The sequence below is a fragment of the Hevea brasiliensis genome, chromosome 9 (genome assembly GCF_030052815.1).
Source record: "Hevea brasiliensis isolate MT/VB/25A 57/8 chromosome 9, ASM3005281v1, whole genome shotgun sequence".
NCBI classification, from domain to species: domain Eukaryota; kingdom Viridiplantae; phylum Streptophyta; class Magnoliopsida; order Malpighiales; family Euphorbiaceae; genus Hevea; species Hevea brasiliensis.
In genome coordinates, this window is record NC_079501.1 from 55,221,657 (window position 1) to 55,244,244 (window position 22,588).

General features: G+C 35.5%; 1 long non-coding RNA gene across 1 annotated transcript; it reads left to right on the top strand.

Annotated features, from left to right (window-relative positions):
- Nucleotides 1–265: 265 nt before the first annotated feature.
- Nucleotides 266–2,918, top strand: LOC131183412 (uncharacterized). The gene is made up of 3 exons (XR_009151500.1): nt 266–495; nt 1,957–2,020; nt 2,667–2,918. It is a non-coding gene; the product is annotated as an uncharacterized LOC131183412 (long non-coding RNA).
- The last annotated feature ends 19,670 nt before the right edge of the window (nt 2,919–22,588 follow it).

Consider the following 22,588-nt stretch of genomic DNA (forward strand, 5'->3'; position numbering starts at 1 on the left):
TGAACCGGCGAGGGGCAATTTGGTCAATTGACCCCGAGAGCTGACTCCTGACCTAACTGTCAAATAAAATCGGAGAAAAGAAAATTTTGGAATCGAGAATTAAATTAAAGAACTAATAGAAAAAAAAAATAAATAGAAAAAAAAAAAAAAAAGATGGAAAAGTCAAAGTGATGACATCATGAATGATGTCATAAAGGCTTAATTAATTAATTAATTTATTTGGGATTTTTGTGGTCTTCTTTAAGCCAAAATTAGACAAAAAAAAAAGAAAAAGACTTCATCAAAAACGTGAACCATTCTCTCTTCCTCTCCCTCACCAAAAAACTCCCATGAAAGCTTGATACAAGCTTGATTCCACCCACTTAACCTTATTTTGTCACTAAATTAATTCATAAAAACTTGTAAACTTCACTTGGGGAAGCATTTGAAGAAGAAAAGAAAAGGAAAAAGGGAGTGAAATTGAAGAATTAGAGCTAAAAATTCTGCTCACTTAAGGTTGGTACTCTTCCTTCATTCTCTCTTTGAATTTATATTTAAGTAGCTAAGTTACATTTGTAAGCAACAAATAAGTGAATAAAATCAAGCATGGTGGACCAAATAGAAGTGTGGGCAGCTAGGATTTAGGTTTGAGGATGGATTATTTTGATACAAATTATGAATTTGTTTAGTGTGAATGAGTGTATAACTTCTAAGTATGCAATTAGAATTCAACAAGTGAGTTAAATGCATGAGATGAAGTAGTTAGGGTTTGAATGTTAGGGTTAGTGAACCAAAATTTGGAGAAATGCATAAATGGCATGTTTGACCTATTATGAAGTGAAATAATGGTCAATTATGATCAAATGGATTGTGTGGGAATGGTAGGAAATTAAACCAAATTCGTAGGTTAATGGTCATGCTGCTGGCAGCATGACCAAACCTACTTTGAAGGACCAAAACTCAAATTTTACAAGCCTAATGGATATTCCACCAATTGGAGATGAAAATAGACATAAAAGAGCACAATTTTCATTAAGGAACCATTGCCAAAAACTGACCAAAACTTGGTGAAACAATTGACCAAAGTGAGTTGATAGCAGGCTGCCACTGCACTAAACTGACCAAATGAACAGTAACTGTTCATTTGGTCATAACTCGAGCTAGGTAGGTCAAATTGACCTGAAATTTTACCAGCAATTAGATATGATATAGACCTAAAACTTTCATGAAGAACACCAACCCAAATTAGGCCATTAACTCATTCAAATCATTGAGCAAAGTTAAAATTTCTGTACTGAAATTCTGCAGATTTTTAGTTGAGCAGCAAAGTTTGGATAGCTATAACTCTCTCTAGAAAACTCGGATTTAGGCGATTCTTGAACCGATGGAAACCTAAGACATAGTAAAACATTTCATATGAAGAAAGTGAGACCAAATTATGAACTTAACTTGATCAAATAATTGACCAAAGTTGGACCAAAAACCTGCCAGCACCTAAATTGCAGTATGAACAGTGCACGTGAACAGTAAACTTATTTTGGCCATAACTTGAGCTACAAAACTCCGATTGAGGTGATCCAAAAATGAGAATACACTTAAGACAATAAGGAACATTTTCTATGAAGGAAGTTTTGTCAAATTCCAACAGTAGATCGACCAATGGAATAGTGCAACTTCGAAAAACCAAAACCGAAAATTGGCAATTTTGCCAAAATGACCTAAGCTTTAAACAAATGACCAAAACCAACAAGTTTGGTGACCAAAATGTGGTATGTGGGTGAAGTTGGAGTTCCCATACCTATTAAGCCTTAGAAAGTCAATAATTTGACTTGAATAGTGCAGTGAATAGTAACCCGAAATACAAAATTTCGAGAACGTCGAATTTAACACGTTAGAGTTAGGTAAATGTGAAGCTAAGTTTATTTTGAATTTATTTTAAGTTCTAGTACTGAAACATTGTAAAATTGTGTGTTTCAGTTGAAAAAAATATCGGGAAGGAACCCGAGGAACCGAGTCGAGGCTAAAGGACGACTCGTTTGAGGTTTGTGCACAATATTACTATGCTTTAAAAAAATTCATTGATTAAATGAATGAAATATGCATTTTATTGTTGCTTTGAATTGTTGAAAGTATTGTGACCTTACTTATGATGTTTTGATTCAAATTGTGAAATTTATTGTGTATATTTGAAATGACAATGTTTAGCAAATTGTTAAGATAAGTTTTAAAACCACAGTATCACGACCATATGTTTGAACACCTCACTAGCACGACTTGTGGGGGTAATTAGTTTCGAATTTTGATTCCTTCTCTGGAGAAGTGTTGAGGTGTGCCAGTAGAAGAGGATGTGAATGGATATCCATATATTTGAGCTAGCTAGCCTTGTGACATGATTTCTCTTTAGCCTCTGCTGCTCGAGATTCATGTGATTTCTCTTAGCCTCTGGCTATTGAGATTCTATTTGTTTCGAATGGCATGATTTAACTGTGGGTTTTATGAAATGTGTTTTGATACTTTGAAATAAACTTGGTTTACATGTAAAGTCTTACAATGCATGATTGTATTTAATTTTCATGTTTAGTCAAATTTTTGAATGAATGTGCTTTAAGTTTTGCATAAAGATTATTTTAGTATATTGTGCACCACTGAGTCTTAGTACTCAGCGATAGCTTTTATTGCTGTCGCAGATACAGAAATTAGAGGAGCAGCAGACTGAGCTGCTGAGGTGTGTGAAGTCATCAGCTTGAAGTCTTCGGGTATAATTTATACCCTAACTGTAAATATTTCTTTTGATGTATATATTGCACATAAATGTATGGACATGTACATGGGTCTTGAGCAGCTTGTACAAAGTTTGTATAAAAGTTGTAATAAATTTTAGTTTGGACTTCCTGAATGTAAATTTTAGTATGATGAATATATAAATTGTTTATCTTGAATGGAATATGAATAAATGATATTGATGGACAGTATTTTGAAGAAATTATTGAACTTGTGAATTTGAGAAATTGTTTGAGATTGAGTTTGAAATTAAAGTAGTGGTTGAGAAAACTTTTAGAAGTGCTTTTACAGTATTCAAGAACGGTTTTCTCAAAATACAGAGGAAACTCTGTCAAAATTTTTATAAAATTTGCGGAAAACTAAAATGGCCAAAAATATTAATTAGTTTTAATTTCAACTAAATGTTTTAAATACTTATTTGAAATGCTCACCACTTGTCAAAGATAAGAAAATTGTTTTAAAATCCCTTGTAGGGTACTTAATGAGTTATCGGTAGGTGAAGTTCGGCAGTTCATTAGGTATTCTACGGGATCATGTTATGCCTTACAGAGGGGTAAGGTGTGACACGCTGAGTGGTGAACTCAGTGGTGCACAACTATAATTTAAAACATAGTACAATATACATTAACAAAATTTACAGTAAACAATTTGGAAATCTGAATACTCATCAAATTCCAAAACTCAAAATATTCATTGCCAATAATGTGAATCATTTGTATAAAATGACTTCGATCATGAAATTCAATTTATCAAATCATAACTAACCATTTAGGTAGTTCCAACAAAATCAATTATACATAAATCATAATTAAAATCACAATTCTTTACCATTCAAAAGCCATTCTGTATCTTAAAAACCATGCTGTATCTCAAAAATCATTCTTTATCTCACTAACTATGCAAGACTAATCCGAAATGGCCATATTCGATGTGATTCTAACTCCCTATGGTCGGGGAGGTCGAATCAGATTCTAACTCCCTATGGTCGAGGAGGTCGAATCATCGTGCACAGTACCATCACAATAATGAATCTTCCGCAAGGGCCATAACGATAAAATAAACTTAGATCTAACCTCAAATCAGAGGAAAATCTAAGCCTGTGCACTTACCATGGTAATCAAAACACAACTAACTCCATTGTCTTCTCAACAAATGAGAGAGACGAGTAATAACCTAGTCAAGCATGTATAGTGAGATATAAAACAATATCACAATCCTTTTAGTTAGCATAAATCACAATATAATTCGATTCAAATTCAATTCCAATATCCAATAATTTTTATGCTCATCACAATTCAAATCATAAATTTGCATTTTTCCATGAAAATTACCATCACAATTCAAAACATGTTTTATCACAATTTTCCAAAACATAATTTATTCAATCCATAACAATGCTTAATACTTGTGGAAATACCATTTCACAAAGCTAAATTCATATATACTATAACAATTTCAATAATCATTGAATTAAATCCAATGCTTGTTAAACATAATACATAAGAAAAATATGTCATTTAATCATATGAAATATTCAAACAAAATCAGTTAAAAACTAGTTGTGCACAAACCTCTGATAACTGTCTCTTGGCTCTGACTCAGTGTTTCCTTCCCCTTCCCTGAGTCTTTGCTAACTGAGAAACACAATTTGAAGTGTTTCAGTACTTATTTAAACTGTCTCTAAGAATAAGGTTCAATAATTAATTTATCGAATTCTATTATTTCCTTAGTCAACCTAATATGTCGACCCTCGATGCGTTCTAGGTAAATTTGATTTTAATGTCACTAATATGTCACATTCAATAGTCTTTTAGGGTTGGTACATGTTACCAAATTCATTTCCATGTATCTTGCATTTTCTTGCAATTTGCTGGATTCCGGGATACTAGTTTGACCTAGCAGGACGACCTAGTTCCCTCAGTTTTCATGTTTCGGTTAAAACTACAAACTTGTAGATCTATGTCTTATTGCACGAAGGGCAAAATTTCAGGTCATTCTGAGTTATGTAGACCAAGTTATGGTCATTTTACTATTGCTAGTCAAAATGCATCAAAATTGGTCACTTTAGGTCATTTTAGGTCAATTTTGGTTCGGCCAGTTTTTGGACCCGAACTTATGCAAGCTGTTTGACTTGATTATGGTCATTTCCTAGCTTTGGTGTCTTTACAAGACTTGTAGATATGGGTATTAACTATTCATGGTCAAAATTTCAGGTCAATTGGACCTGTTTGGAGTGAGTTATGGCCTAAACACTAACTGCTGCCCAATTGGTAAATTTTCAGGCCTTTATTGCACTTAATCCGGATTCGGTCATTTTTCAAGCTACCTTGCAAGCAGAATTTTGGCAAGCTTCCTTCATGAAACATGGCACATTTTGTTCCTAGTTTCACCTCCAATTGGTTTCATACCAATTGGAGCCACACACTTAAGGTTCTAAGCCCAAAATTCAAACTGCCTTATTACATTTCCTTCATACACATCAAAGACCACTTTTAACACGTACCAAACTCAACATTCAAGCCAATTCTGGTTTGTACCATAACCTAAACATAGTTCACAACATATTATAGGTCATTTTGGCAGCTTACAATTACATTCAACATACACCATAAAGTGCAGAATTTGTCCAACTCATTTACAACAATTCAATCACCTAACCATAACACTTTTACATGTCCAACTTCACACCATCACACACATACCCAAACTGCCATAACAACCATCACAATTCAGCATTAATATTCCATAAACCAAACATGAAATAACATCTTTATTGTAACGGACTGTGGGGACGGCGATACGTAACGCCTGCAGGTGCCGCCCGTCCCACATCGGAAATGGGAGAAGGGAATCTGGGCCATATATGTGGGGTCCCTAAAGCAGTCAGCGCTTTTGGGAGCGAAACCTCCCAAGGGGCAAATCCGTGAGGCCCACGGGCCAAAGCGGACAATCTTGGCCGGGTGGTGAGTCGTTACAATTGGTATCGAGCCGGACTCCCTCCGGACGCAGTGGGTGCGAGGCGCCCCGGAAGCGGTGGGTTGTAACGGTGTGGGGACGGCGATCAACGCTGCAGTGCCGCCCGTCCCACATCGGAAATGGGAGAAGGGAATCGGGCCATATATGTGGGGTCACCTAAACCAGTCAGCGCTTTTGGGAGCGAAACCTCCCAAGGGGCAAATCCGTGAGGCCCACGGGCCAAAGCGGACAATCTTGGGTCGTTACATTTATGGTGCACCAAACCAAGTCTTGATTCATACATTCTGATCCATTAATTTCCAAGCTTCCAAATTCAAGTACACATTCACATATACTAAGTATACATCACCCGAATTAATTTCTACACACATAAACATTTAATCAACCCTTTAATCTACCATTTATAAGCAAGAATAAACTGTCCTCAAGGAGTTTCCATGGCTGCCAAAAATACAGCTCTCCCTTTAAACATCAAACCTCAAAATTCTTTCCATAATTCAAGTACCCATAATATTCTTACTAACTTTAATGAAGCAATAACCCAAAAATACAAACTTACCACTTTGGAAATTCTTCAAAACTTCTCCAAAACTTGGTCTTCTTGCTGCCTATCTACTGCCCAAGGCATGGTGATCACTTTTAATGAAGAAACCACAACCATTAGAAGCTTGGATCATGGATGCATGGAGGACTTCAAGGTGTGGCCATGGAGTCCCATGGAGGATAAATTCGGCTGGTTTGAGACGAAGTTGAAGATGAACTCATTTCTGCCCATTTTAGCTCTTAAGTGTCCCACAATTCTAAGTTAGTGGAGCACTAACCATTATTCAAATCATAACTAACCATTTAGGTAATTCCAACAAAATCAATTATACATAAATCATAATTAAAATCACAATTCTTTACCATTCAAAAGCCATTCTGTATCTTAAAAACCATGCTGTATCTCAAAAATCATTCTTTATCTCACTAACTATGCAAGACTAATCTGAAAGGGCCATATTCGATGTGATTCTAAATCCCTATGGTCGGGGAGGTCGAATCAGATTCTAACTCCCTATGGTCAAGGAGGTCGAATCATCATGCACAGTACCATCACAATAATGAATCTTCCACAAGGGCCATAACGATAAAATAAACTTAGATCTAACCTCAAATCAGAGGAAAATCTAAGCCTGTGCACTTACCATGGTAATCAAAACACAACTAACTCCATTGTCTTCTCAACAATTGAGAGAGACGAGTAATAACCTAGTCAAGCATGTATAGTGAGATATAAAACAATATCACAATCCTTTTAGTGAGCATAAATCACAATATAATTCGATTCAAATTCAATTCCAATATCCAATAATTTTTATGCTCATCACAATTCAAATCATAAATTTGCATTTTTCCATGAAAATTACCATCACAATTCAAAACATGTTCTATCACAATTTTCCAAAACATAATTTATTCAATCCATAACAATGCTTAATACTTGTGAAAATACCATTTCACAAAGCTAAATTCATATATACTATAACAATTTCAATAATTATTGAATTAAATCCAATGCTTGTTAAACATAATACATAAGAAAAATATGTCATTTAATCATATGAAATATTCAAACAAAATCAGTTAAAAACTAGTTATGCACAAACCTCTGATAACTGTCTCTTAGCTCTGACTCAGTGTTTACTTCCCCTTCCCTGAGTCTTTGCTAACTGAGAAACACAATTTGAAGTGTTTCAGTACTTATTTAAACTGTCTCTAAGAATAAGGTTCAATAATTAATTTATCGAATTCTATTATTTCCTTAGTCAAACTAATATGTCGACCCTCGATGCGTTCTAGGTAAATTTGGTTTTAATGTCACTAATATGTCACATTCAATAGTCTTTTAGGGTTGGTACATGTTACCAAATTCATTTCCATGTATCTTGCATTTTCTTGCAATTTGCTGGATTCCGAGATACTAGTTTGACCTAGCAGGACGACCTAGTTCCCTTAGTTTTCAGGTTTCGATCAAAACTACAAACTTGTAGATCTATGTCTTATTGCACGCAGGGCAAAATTTCAGGTCATTCTGAGTTATGTAGACCAAGTTATGGTCATTTTACTATTGCTGGTCAAAATGCATCAAAATTGGTCACTTTAGGTCATTTTAGGTTAATTTTGGTTCGGCCAGTTTTTGGACCCAAACTTATGCAAGCTGTTTGACTTGATTATGGTCATTTCTTAGCTTTGGTGTCTTTATAAGACTTGTAGATATGGGTATTAACTATTCATGGTCAAAATTTCAGGTCAATTGGACCTGTTTGGAGTGAGTTATGGCCTAAACACTAACTGCTGCCCAATTGGTAAATTTTCAGGCCTTTATTGCACTTAATCCGGATTCGGTCATTTTTCAAGCTACCTTGCAAGCAGAATTTTGGCAAGCTTCCTTCATGAAACATGGCACATTTTGTTCCTAGTTTCACCTCCAATTGGTTTCATACCAATTGGAGCCACACACTTAAGGTTCTAAGCCCAAAATGCAAACTGCCTTATTACATTTCCTTCATACACATCAAAGACCACTTTTAACACGTACCAAACTCAACATTCAAGCCAATTCTGGTTTGTACCATAACCTAAACATAGTTCACAACATATTATAGGTCATTTTGGTAGCTTACAATTACATTTAACATACACCATAAAGTGCAGAATTTGTCCAACTCATTTACAACAATTCAATCACCTAACCATAACACTTTTACATGTCCAACTTCACACCATCACACACATACCCAAACTGCCATAACAACCATCACAATTCAGCATTAATATTCCATAAACCAAACATGAAATAACATCTTTATGGTGCACCAAACCAAGCTGCTGATTCATACATTACAGTCCATTAATTTCCAAGCTTCCAAATTCAAGTACACATTCACATATACTAAGTATACATCACCCGAATTAATTTCTACACACATAAACATTTAATCAACCATTTAATCTACCATTTATAAGCAAGAATAAACTGTCCTCAAGGAGTTTCCATGGCTGCCAAAAATACAGCTCTCCCTTTAAACATCAAACCTCAAAACTCTTTCCATAATTCAAGTACCCATAACATTCCTACTAACTTTAATGAAGCAATAACCCAAAAATACAAACTTACCACTTTGGAAATTCTTCAAAACTTCTCCAAAACTTGGTCTTCTTGCTGCCTATCTACTGCCCAAGGCATGGTGATCACTTTTAATGAAGAAACCACAACCATTAGAAGCTTGGATCATGGATGCATGGAGGACTTCAAGGTGTGGCCATGGAGTCCCATGGAGGATAAATTCGGCTGGTTTGAGACGAGGTTGAAGATGAACTCATTTCTGCCCATTTTAGCTCTTAAGTGTCCCACAATTCTAAGTTAGTGGAGCACTAACCATTATTTAATATTAGTTTAACCTTAACTTTCCTTATTCCCACAATTAACTCCCCATTTTTGCTATTTACATTATGTACCACTAATTTAATTTTTCATTATATTTTCCAAGTGTAATATCATGTATTTTTAATGGACATTTAGGTCAAAAGACAACTCGAGATGTGAAATGACCACAATGCCCCTGTTCGGGTTGCATTCCCGATTTTTCGATAACACCGGGTTTTGTCCATTTTCTCAATTTCTCACTTTTCTTTGTACTAATTAATTAATTTTTCTTTGATATTTCTCATGGTATTTATACTTCAATAGGTGTCTATTTAAGTCCTAAAAATATTTTCGAGGATTCCCCGCGGTCCAGGGCTAATCAACGGTCCACGCCGCGACTTCCCGGTGCAGTCACCCATCGCTAGGGTTCTCGGCTCGCTTAACTTGGTTACATTTCTTTGCTATTATTTTTCCTTTGTTTTTCTTGTATTTTCTTTTCTTGTATTTTATTATTTTATGTCTGCTCACTCATATCGAAGTGTAGTTCTAGGCATCCTAGCTGTCCGGACAACACTAGTCACTGGAACAGTAGAACGCACTATCGAACATAGGGGTGTTACAATTTTTTTTATCATTTATTCCATCATTTCATATCTCCTCACTATCATTTAAGTATAGTTCCAAATATTCTGACTGTCCGGACAAACATTAGTCATCAGAACAGTAGAACGTACAGACTACCTATGATGAGAGTGTTACACTTCTCTTCCACTTGGTCTTATTGGGCTTGCTCCATCTTAATTGAAATTCTTTTTTCTTAACTCAATTTTGTGGCATTACCAATAACCTAATTATTTCACCAAAACTACTTGAGCATGCACCTTTAATGACATCATATCAGCATCGTTACGTTAGTAAGAATAACAATGGAGGCAAATTTTTGTCATAAAATTATCAATGAAAGTATTAATAATGGATTTTTCTCTATAAAAAATCTGCCATTGAAGTCTTCAATGACAAAAAAAAAAAGACTTTCAGAGATGGATTTTTCCAAGAGTATCCATATAGTTTTTGGCTTCAAGAAATTTTTTATTGTCAAAAATTTAGTCACAATTGTTGAGGAGCAAGGGCACAAATTAAGCTAGAGGAGAGAAAAATGAAATAGAGAATGTGTGGGTGAAGTTTGGATTGGCACTCTCAAAAGAGACAAGAAGGATTTATTAGTGGTGGTTAGTCATATACTAGCAAGAAGTGACCTAAGAACAAAATTTTTGATAAACCAAAAATAAGGGTGGGCAATTGCACCCTTTGAGTATAATGTGGCTTCGCCATTATTAACATTAAATTAAATTCAAAAAGTTGAGACAATAGTGTTAGACCTAAGATCTTAATCCATGTTTTGATGATAATAAACAATTAGTATGCTACTAATCTATCTTGAAAGTGTTTGTGTTGAGTTTGTAGGCTTAAGACTCAAAATTGCCAAATTACTTCAAATCAAGGTTAAAGAAGAGCAGGATAAGGAAGCAAAAATTTATGAGATCCTACAATGTAATTTTTATTTATCTTGTGAATCTCATTTAATTAATTGTGTTGGCTTAAGTCTAAGTTGTAGTAAAAAAATCTTGTTTAACTTAGTTTTCACCTAATTCTTTACCAAGGGAGAATTAAATAAATTTTTATTTTTTTTTAAATGTAAAACTAATTCTTTTAAAGTATTTTCATTGAAAATTTTTATCAAATTAGCTTTCTAATAGATCAAACGGATTGAAAATCTGAGTTTGGATAAAAAAGTTATGAGTTTTTAATATCTAAATTTCTTAGTGCCTCTATTTATAACTTTTTCTTGACCAAAGGGAGTAAAATGAAATTTTCACTTTTGACAAATGAAAATTTATTTAAAGTGTTTTCATTAAAGAGTTTATCAAATTATCTTTCCAATGGTTGAAACGGATTGAAAATCCAAGTTCGGGTCAAAAAGTTATGAGTTTCGGAAGCCTAAGTGCCCTTTCTGTGCTTTTTGTCCAGAGAGCACTTCTATAGCCGAAAGTGAGAACTTCGATAGCTGAAAGTAAGAACTTCAAAGTTCAGTTCTTAAATGATGTTTTTTGAGTGTTTAAACTCATTTTGTCTATAGAGCACTGCAATAGCCAAAAGTGAGAACTTCGGTAGTTGAAGTTTACTTTTTAAATGATGTTTTTTCGTGCTCTAACCTTGGGCAGCCGAAGTAAATGACTTTGGTAGTCAAACCTGGGTTTCTACAACTTGATAAAATAGAACTTTGGGTGGTTGAATGACTATATTTACATTTAATGCACCCCTAATGATCATTTTCTTGCCAAAACTATAAATAGAGGCCATTTATGACTGAAAAGGAGGAGAACAACCATTTTCTTTGAGAATTTATTGTGTCAAAAGATTTTTCCTCTTCTCTCTCTGCAACTTGAACTATCATAATTGATTATTGAGAGCTTGATATTTGAGCTATAATTTCTTGGCTCAGAGAGTTCATTCAAGATTGTTGTAATCATTTATTGTCACTTGAGTGTGATAGAGCATTAAATTGCTCTTGAGTGTAAAGGGATTTATAAAAGAGCAAGAGTTTGCTCTTGTAGTGATTGGAAGGGGTTTATTCTTCAGCCAAAGAAGAATTTTAGTAGAGTTAAATCTCAAGGAGGGCCTTAAGAAGATGACGTAGGCTTGGTAAGGAGAGGACATAGGCTTGGAATAGCCGAACCTCTATAAATTTCTTATATTCATTCTTCTTTTCTCTCTTCCTTGTGCCTATTCTCAAAATTCTCTCTTAGCCTTCAAATTTTTTAATTAACACCCAATTCACCACCCTCCCCCCTCTTGGGTTGTTATAAGGGACAATAAGTGATATCACAGCTAGTCTCTATTTAAAGACTTAATCATCTTAGAGCAAAGATCAATGACAACCCTCATTGCACAAAAAGGTCAATCGGTGGTAAGACCTCCCTTCTTTGATGGGAATGACTTCTTATATTGGAAAAATAGAATGTTTTATTTTCTTAGATCAGAAGGAGTTGACTTGTGGGATGTTGTAGAGAATGGGCCATTAACCCCAAATAAAATTATAGATGGTGTGCATGTAGCTGAGCCAAAGGGTGGATGGAGTGAGCAAGAGAAAAGAAGAGTAGCTCTAAATGATAAAGCTATTCATGTTTTATTTTGTGCACTAAGTAGAAGTGAATATAATAAAGTGTGTATGAAGTCTACTACAAAAGAAATTTAAGATGCTTTGGTGGTTAGCCATGAGGGTACTAGTCAAGTGAAAGAGAATAAGATGGATTCCCTCATCTATCAATATGAGTTGTTCAATATGAAATCGGATGAGACCATAAGTCAAATGTATGATAGATTTGTGGAGATTATAGGAGGAATTAAATCCCTTGGGCATACATTCACAAATGAGGAGCTAATAAAGAGGATTCTAAGAAGTATTCCTAAGGAGTGGCTACCCAAAGTAACTTCACTCAAGGATTCCAAGGGCTTGAACAAGGTACAAATGGATGAGCTTTTGGGAAATCTCATTGACTATGAGATGACCCTCAAAAGAGAGCAACTGGAGGAACCCAACAAAGCCAAGAAGAACGTTGCTTTCAAAGTATCTTTAGAAAACTCAAGTGATGAAGATGATAAGTTTGATGAGAAAGAGTTGGCTCTAGTGACAAGGAGAATAAGGAAGATGTTGTTCCAAAATAAGAAGTTCATCCTAAAGAGGAACTTCAAGAAGGATAAAGGTAAAAGTAGCAAGAGAGATCCTCCCATATGATTTGAATGCAATAAGCTGGGTCAAGTGACTCTGAAGATGAGGAGGTTGGTGATCAAGTTGCCCAAATGTGCTTCATGGAAATGGACGAAAACTCCAATAAGGTAAGTTCAAATGATGATTTTGTTGAATTTTCTTATGATGAACTAGTTAGTGCTTTTAAAGTTATGAATGATGAACTAGAATTAAGTCAGAAGAAAAATAAAATTTTGAAAAATGAGCTTGCTAGTTTAAGGAAGGAGAATGAGACCTCAATTAAGGATGATACACTTTTGGGTAATGATATGCAAAAATCCTTAAATGAGCTCTCATTAGAGAATGAGAAGTTAAAGAATGAAATTGCTGAGTTACGAACTTCTCTTTCCAAAATTGCTAAAGGAAAAGACAAACTTGATGCAATTTTGGACTCTCAAAGGTCTCCTAGCATCAAGTATAGACTTGGCTATAGCAAATTTGCCTAAGCACCTCCTTCCAAGCTCATATTTGTTAAAGCATCTAGTTTTAGTGAGCCTAGTCCCTAAGTGCCTAGTTCAAATGTGTCTAGCCCTAAGGGACAAGAGCCAAGGATATCTAGTGGAAATGAACCTAAAAAGACCTCATATCATCAACATGTTCCTAGACAAAATGTAAATAGGAAATATACATATGGGAGAGTTGCATCTAGGCCAAACCTTCATAGGGGACATGCTACTAGGCCTCATAACTATCATCACACTCACCATGCCTCATGCTCACATGCACATAATGGACTCAAAAAGAATGGTCACATGAGATCACATGCACATAGACCAAGAACAAGAAGTTTTAATGGTTATTATCACTATTGTGGCAAGTTTGGTCACACCAACTATAAGTGTTCCATTAGGAAAGTGTAACACCCCTAAGTTCGGTAGTGCGTTCCACTATTCCGGTGACCAGTGTTGTCCGGACAGCTAGGATGCCTAGAACTACACTTAGATATGGATGAGGAGACATAAAATAATAAAATACAAGAAAAGAAAATAAAAGAAAAATAAAGGAAAAATAATAGCAATGAAATGTAACCAAGTTAAACGAGCCGAGAACCCTACCGATGGGTGACCGCACCGGGAAGTTGCGGCGTGGACCGTTGACTAGCCCTGGACCACGGGGAACCCTGGAAAATATTTTTAGGACTTAAATAAATGTCTATTGAAGTATAATACTATTAGAAATATCAAAGAAAAATTAATTAATTAGTACAAAGAAAAGTGAGAAATCGAGAAAACGATAAAACTCGGTGTTACCAAAAAATCAGGAATGCAACCCGAACAGGGGCATTGTGGTCATTTGACACCCCGAGTTGTCTTTTGACCTAAATGTCCATTAAAAATAAATGATATTACACTTGCAAAATGTCATGAAAAATTAAATTAGTGGTACCTAATGTAAATAGCTAAAGTTAGGAGCCTAATGTGGGAATAAGGAAGGTTATGATTAAATAAACATTAAATTTGCAATAGTGCTCCACTAACTCACTAAAGTGGACCACTTAATCTGCATTTGGACAAAAAATTCATCTTCTTCTTCAACCTTGGAGAACTAGCTGAAAATGGAGAAAGGAAAAACTCCATTGCCGCATGGTTTTGGAGCTCCATGCAAGTGTGATCCAAGCTTCTTTCTCTCTACTTCCCTTCATTAAAAGTGTTATGGAAAGTCAATCATTATATTATTTCTGTGTATATTCTGTATTCTGTATTCCTATTTAGGATTTCTTATTTAGGATTTCTTCCTAATTAGTATAACACAATTATAGGAATCAATTGTATATAAATACCCATGTACAGATTAATTGAAATATATGAGAATCATCTCTTTCTACATGGTATCAGAGCAGGTCATCTATCTAGGGTGATTATTTGTTCTCACCACCCAGCTCAGGAGAGACCTTAGCCGCCGACCGGCCGTTTCGACTCCGATCAACATTGCCAGCGTCGCCTCAATCCCCTCATTCCACCACTGTGTGCTGTTGCCTGATCCAGTACACCATTAAAGGACTTCTGAGGTTTGGCTCTCAGATCCTATTTCGGTATTTGCTTGATTTGTGATTTTGGATTATTTTGTTGTCACAAGACTTTGGATTAGCGTTTCGGTTAGTTTTCTTTGTCTCAACAAATGGCAGACAATAAGAATGTTATTTCTGATGTGATTCCGATGATGACTAAGATCACGGAACACAAACTTAATGGTTCGAATTATCTGGAGTGGAGTAAGACTGTTAGGGTCTATTTGCGTAGCATTGATAAGGATGATCACCTTACTAAAGATCCACCTACTGATGATACACAACAAACTTGGCTAAGGGAGGATGCTCGGTTGTTTTTGCAGCTTCGGAACTCGATTCACAGTGAGGTAATTAGTTTAATTAATCACTGTGAATTTGTTAAGGAATTGATGGATTACTTAGATTTTCTCAGATTCGTAAAGGGAATATCTCCGTATTTATGATGTTTGTAAGGCATTCTACCATGTCGAGAAAGAGAATAAGTCTCTCACGGCTTATTTTATGGATTTTAAACGGTATATGAGGAACTTAATGTATTGTTGCCTTTTAGTTACGATGTGAAAGTTCAAGAGCCCAACGGAGCAACTGGTCATTATGAGTTTTCTTGTGCCTTCCTTGAGTATGAGAGTGCTAAATCTCAGATTCTTTCCATTTCTGAGATTTCCTCTTTGCATGAAACATTCACACTGGTCCTTCTTACAGAGAGTACCCAATCTTCACAGCCTGCCAGTAGTGCGCTTATTAGCCGTAATCCAAATGGACAACAGTGGTAATAGAAGAGGAAGTAGAGGAGGAATTACAGCAATGTAAGTAATCGTAATGGAGAGGCTAGTTCTAATCATGACTCAAGAGGAGTCATTTGTTATTATTGTCATGAGCCTGGCCATACAAAATATAATTGTCCGCAACTTCAGAGGAAAAATCAGCGATCACAGATGGCAAATATGGCAGCAGAGGATTCTACAGTATCTTCCTCTGAGAAACTGTTTTGATATCCGCAGAGGATTTTGCATAGTTTTCCAAGTATCAGGCATCTCTAAAGCCTACCAGTTCCCCTATCATCGCGATCACGAGTCGTAAATCCACTACATGCCTTGTGTCTTCCTCATCCAAATGGGTTATTGATTACGGTGCAACAGATCACATGACAGTAATTCTAGTCTTCTATCTACTTTTCAGTCTAATCCCACTTCCTCTACTGTTACTTTAGCTGATGGTTCTACTTCTTGTGTCATGGGTTCTGGAACTGCGAATCCGACTTCGTCAATTTCTTTGTCATCTGTTTTGTGTCTACCAAATTTCTCTTTTAATCTACTTTCTGTTAGTAAACTTACTCGTACCTTAAATTGTTCTATTTCCTTTTTTACGATCGGTGTTTGTTTGTGATCTTACGACGAAGCGATTATTGGTAGAGGACGTGAGTCGGTGGTCTCTACATTCGAAAATCATGTACCGCGATCGCTAGTTTGCTCCAGACCTTAACACCTCTTGAAGCTCATTGTAGATTGGGTCATCCTTCTTTGTCTACCATGAAGAAGTTGTGTCCTCGCCAGTCTTTATCAGTACTAGAATGTGAGTCGTGTCAGTTTGCAAAACATCATCGTTTGCCTTCTGTGTCTAGAGTTAATAAACGGGCTTCATCCCCTTTTGAGTTAGTTCATTCTGATGTTTGGGGTCCTTGTTCTTACTTCTAAAACTGGATTTCGTTATTTTGTTACTTTTGTTGATGATTACTCGTGTTACCTGGTTATATTTAATGAAGAATCGTTACGAGTTGTTTTCTATCTTTTGTGCCTTTTGTAATGAAATCAAAACTCAATTTAATATTTCGGCGCATATTAAGAAGTGACAATGCTAAAGAATATTTTCAGACAATTTCAGTCTTATATGACACAAAATGGCATTCTTCATCGATCTTCTGTGTGGATACCCCATCCCAAAATGGCGTGGCGAAAGAAAAATCGGCATCTTCTTGAGGTAACTCGTGCTCTTCTTTTCGGATGAAAGTTCCTAAACACTTTTGGGCGGATGCGTTTCTACGGCATGTTTTTGATCAATCGTATGCCTTCTTACATCCTTAATGGGGATATTCCTTATCCGCTTTGTTCCCTACAAAATCTTTGTTTCTGTTGAACCCCGTATTTTTGGTTGTACTTGTTTTGTACGTGATGTTCGTCCATGAGTTACTAAATTGGATCCAAAGTCTCTCAAATGTGTCTTCCTTGGGTACTCCGGATCCAAAAAGGGTACCGTTGTTTCTCTCCTACTCTTAATCGTTATCTTGTTTCGCAGATGTCACATTTTTGAGTCCACTCCATTTTTTCTCAATCATCCGTGTATGAGAGTCGTGGGAGGAAGATGATATCTTAATATATCTTGTCCAACCAATGTCTAGTCCTCTCTCACACCTATTTCTTCCGTCTCTAGACCTACTCGGCCTCCCGTTGTTCATGTTTATTCCAGAGATTGGAGATTCCCGACTCGAGATCCTCCACCGGCTACTTCGTTGGGAGATCCTGCACTCATCGATCATGATTCGATATAGACTTACCCATTGCTCTTCGTAAAGGTAAACGTTCATGTACTTACCCTATCTCTTCTTTTGTTTCTTATAATCAATTGTCTTCTTGTTCTCGGTGTTTTGTTACTTCTTTAGACTCTGTTCCCATCCCTATCATTGGTGAGGCACTTTGTCTCATCCTGGTGGTGTCTTTGCTATGAAAGAGGAAATGGAGGCTTTAGATGCTAATGGTACATGGGAATTGTTGCCTTTGCCCACCGGTAAGAAAGCTATTGGTTGCAAATGGGTATTCTGATGAAAGGTAAATCTGATGGTTACGTGGCTAGATTAAAAGCACGCCTTGTAGCAAAAGGATATGCTCGGACATATGGGGTTGATTACTCGACACTTTTTCTCCCGTAGCTAAACTTACTGCTCGCTTGTTTATCTCTTTAGCAGCTACATATGATTGGCCCTGCACCAATTGGATATCAAGAATGCCTTCCTTCATGGTGATCTTCGTGAGGAGGTGTATATGGAGCAACCACCGGGTTTGTTGCTCGGGGAGTTGGGTAAAGTTTGTAGGCTTCAAGTCTCTTTATGGCTTGAAACAAAGTCCTAGGGCCTGGTTTGGGAGATTCGGTGAAGCAAGACAGAATTTGGTATGCAAAAGAGTAAGTGTGATCACTCGATTTTATAAGCAATCGAGGTGGTCTAATTCTCCCGGTAGTCTATGTGGATGACATTATCATCACTGGGAGTGACTCTTCAGGTATTTCATCTCTTAAAACCTTCATCAAAACCCAGTTTAATACCAAAGACTTGGGATTATTAAAGTATTTTTTAGGTATTGAAGTTATGAGAAGTAAGAAGGGTATTTTCTTGTCTCAAAGAAAATATGTCCTTGATCTATTGACAGAGACAGGAAAATTAGGTGCTAAGCCTTGTAGTGCACCAATGACTCCAAATTTACAAATCAAGTTAGCGGGGATAGTGAGTTGTTTGAAGATCCAGAGATACAGGAGATTGGTAGGAAAATTGAACTACCTTCATCACTCGTCCTGACATTGCTTATGCCGTTAGTGTGGTAAGTCAGTTTATGTCTTCCCCAACTGTTGCTCATTGGGAAGCCTTAGGACAAATCTTGTGCTATCTGAAGGGAGCTCCAGGAAGAGGTTTGTTATATGGTAATCATGGGCATTTAAATATTGAATGTTTTTCAGATGCCAACTGGGCTGGATCTAAGGTTGATAGGAGGTCAACTACTGGATATTACGTTTTTGTTGGAGGAAATTTGGTGTCTTGGAAAAGCAAGAAGCAGAGTGTAGTTTCTCGATCTAGTGCTGAATCCGAATACAGAGCCATGGCACAATCAGTATGTGAGGTAATGTGGATATTTCAATTACTAGATGAGACAGGTTTTAAGACCCCCCTGCCTGCGAAATTGTGGTGTGATAATCAAGCTGCTCTCCATATTGCTTCTAATCCGGTATTTCATGAGCGGACCAAACATATTGAGATTGATTGTCACTTTGTTCGTGAAAAGATTCAACAACAGATCATCTCAATAGGACATATCAAAACTGGAGAGCAGTTAGGAGATATTTTCACAAAAGCTCTGAATGGAGCTAGGATTGACTACATTTGTAACAAGTTGGGCATGATTAACATCTATGCTCCAACTTGAGGGGGAGTGTTATGGAAAGTCAATCATTATATTATTTCTGTGTATATTCAGATTACGTATTCCTTTTTAGGATTTCTTATTTAGGATTTCTTCCTAATTAGTATAACACAATTATAGGAATCAATTGTATATAAATACCCATGTACAGATTAATTGAAATATATGAGAATCATCTCTTTCTACAAAAAGTTGTCCATACACCTTGGGCAGTAGATAGGCAACAAGAAGACCAAGTTTTGGAGTGGTTTTGAAGAGTTTCCAAAATGGTAAGTATGTGTTTTTGATTATTGCTTCATTAAAGTTTGTGAGGATGTTATGGGTACTTGAATTGTGGAGAGATTTTTGGAGATTGATGTATTAAGGGAGATGTGTATTTTTGACAGCCATGGAAACTCCTTAAGGGTAGTTTATTCTTGCTTGTAAATGGTAGATTAAAAGGTTGATTAAGTATTTATATGTGTAGGAATAAATTGGGTGATGTATACTAAGTATATATGAATGTATACTGGAATTTGGTAGCTTGGAACTTTATTCAAAGTGAGGTACAAATTGGCAGCTCGAATTGTGAACCAAAAAAATGTTATTTTATGGTTTGATTTATGGAATTGTATGGTTGAATTATGGTACTTGTTGTGGCAGCTTGTACATGTATGTAAAAGGCTATAAAATGTGACATATTGATAACATTGAAACCTAATTCACCTAGACTGCATCGATGGTCGACATCTTAGGTTGACTAAGGAAATAATAGAATTCGATAAATTAATTATTGAACCTTATTCTTAGAGACAGTTTAAATGAGTACTGAAACACTTCAAATTGTGTGTTTCAGTTAGCAAAGACTCAGGGAAAGGGAAGGAAACACTGAGTTAGAGCCAAGAGACAGTTATCAGAGGTTTGTGCACAATAGTTATTTCTTTTGAATTTTTCAATTAAAATAAATTATGATTATCTGTATGTTATTGTTTTAAATTGTGTTTGTGCACAATAGTTATTTCTTTTAAATTTTTCAATTGAAATAAATTATGATTATTTGTATGTTATTGTTTTAAATTGTGTTTGTGCACAATAGTTATTTCTTTTGAATTTTTCAATTAAAATAAATTATGATTATTTGTATGTTATTGTTTTAAATTGTGTTTGTGCACAATAGTTAGTTCTTTTAAATTTTTCAATTGAAATAAATTATGATTATTTGTATGTTATTATTTTAAATTGTGTTTGTGCACAACAGTATTTCTTTTAAATTTTGAATTGAAATAAATATTGACTATTTGTATATTATTGTTTTAAATTGTGTTTGTGCACAATAGTTATTTCTTTTGAATTTTTCAATTGAAATAAATTACGATTATTTGTATGTTATTGTTTTAAATTGTGTTTATGCACAATAATTTTGATTTCTTATTTTCTACTTAAAAATTTTAATTGAACATTATAGTTTTAAATTGTGTCTGTGCACAATACTTTTTATATTCACTGTTTTGACTAGAAAATTTATTTGGAGAAATGAGTTATGAATAATTTTTTATTGTTTTGGCTTTGAGAATCTTATTTGGAAATTATTGTGTCACCTATTTTGCAAATGGAAATTTTGAGATAAAATGTGATTTGGGAATTGTATGAAATATTGTGATTTGGAATTGTTTTGATTCACACTTGGCATGACACTGTTATTATATTCCTCTCTCTTTGACTTATCAGTCTGGGGTGAGTGTGATTATGTTCCTCCCTCTTTGACTTATCAGTATGAGGTGAGTGTGGATGAGTACTTATTATTTAGCTAGCTTCCTCCCTCATTGATTTCGATTATTGGGGTGAGTGTGTCTTGTCGTGGTGTACAACACGGCATGTGTGAAAAAATTGTGTCATGGCCTAAATTGTGTTATTGATTAGCAATACTGTATTCTTCAGTTATTTGATCAATTGGTGTTATTGATTGGCAAAACTGTATTATTCAGTTATTTGATTAAATGGTGTTATTGATTGGCAAAACTGTATTAGTAATTTGATCAAATTTGTGTTATATGAACTTTGTAAATTGTGAAATGGAATTGTGAATCATTTGATTTGTGAATTGTCAATAAAAGATTTATATATCGCATTTCAAATTATTATTGTGCACCACTAAGTAAATTTTACTCAACGATAGCTTTTCATTCTTTGTCAGTGGAAATGACAGACTAGGCTGCTAGTGCTTCAGTGAGAGATTATCGGGTATATTGAGTATACCATATTTTGCATTTTGTATTATAATATATGATCACTGTATGTATATAGTGTTCTTGGTTTTGAGCAGTTGTAAATTAAAATTGTACATTGAAGTTGTAAAATAAATTGTAAATTAGTTTGGGCTTGTAAAATTTGTACTATATTTCTTTTATCTCAGCCTTTGGAAATATTGAAAAATTATTGTGATTTTGAGTTGAGAAACATATTGTGTTGATTAAATGTTGGAGTTTGAGATTGAGAAATATATTTGAAGTGCTTTTTACAGTTTTTTGAAGAACTGCTTTATTCAAAATACAAATGGCACTCTGTCAAAATTTTTACATAAATTATTATTTCTTCAAATGTGTTAGCTGTTTCACTTCAGTTCAAAAAAAATTTTTTTAACACCTGTAAATAGTACTCACCACTGTAAAAAGAAGTAAGAAAAGTTTTAAAATTCCTTGTAATGTATTTAATGAGTTATCAGTAGACGAAGTTGGTAATTCATTAGGTATACTACGGGATCATGTCATGCCTTACAGAGGGATAGGGTGTGACATGTTTAAGTGGTATCAGAGCAAAGTTTTTAAATTCTGTTTTCACCTATAATTTGAATATTCTTTCTTCATAGTACAACTGCTCAATGTCATTGTTTGATACATACAGTACATTACATTAAGAATATACACTAACGGGAGGAAATCTCCTTGTGTTAATTGTTCAGGAGGTCTAAGATCCTCGAATTAACTATGGAAGAGGGTGATCATTCAGTCGATCAATCGATAGAGACTGAGGTGCAAGTTGAGGCCCCAGCTCCACAAAGTGTCGAAGGCCCGACTATGCTAATTTTACTGAGGTCCAGTCGTCGAACAACTAGAAGTTCCTACCCTCCCTGCCAATATGAAACTTGTGGTAAAAATCATGGTGGGGTATGCTACAAGGCCATAGGAGCCTGTTATAACTGTGGAGGCATAGGACACTTTGCCAAGGACTGCACCAGTGCCCGTAGAGCTAGACCACCTCTTACTACTACTGAAGGGTTAGTTCAGAGCCCTGTCACTAGAGGTTCACAACCACCCAGCAAAGGTAGAGTTAGGGGTAGAGGTAACCTAGCAGGTAGCCAAGGCACAGTGAAACAATCAGAGCAAGACAGTGCTCCAGTCAGAGTCTACGCAATGAGACAGAGAGAAAAAGCCGAGACATCTGATGTTGTGGCTGGTACCTTCTCA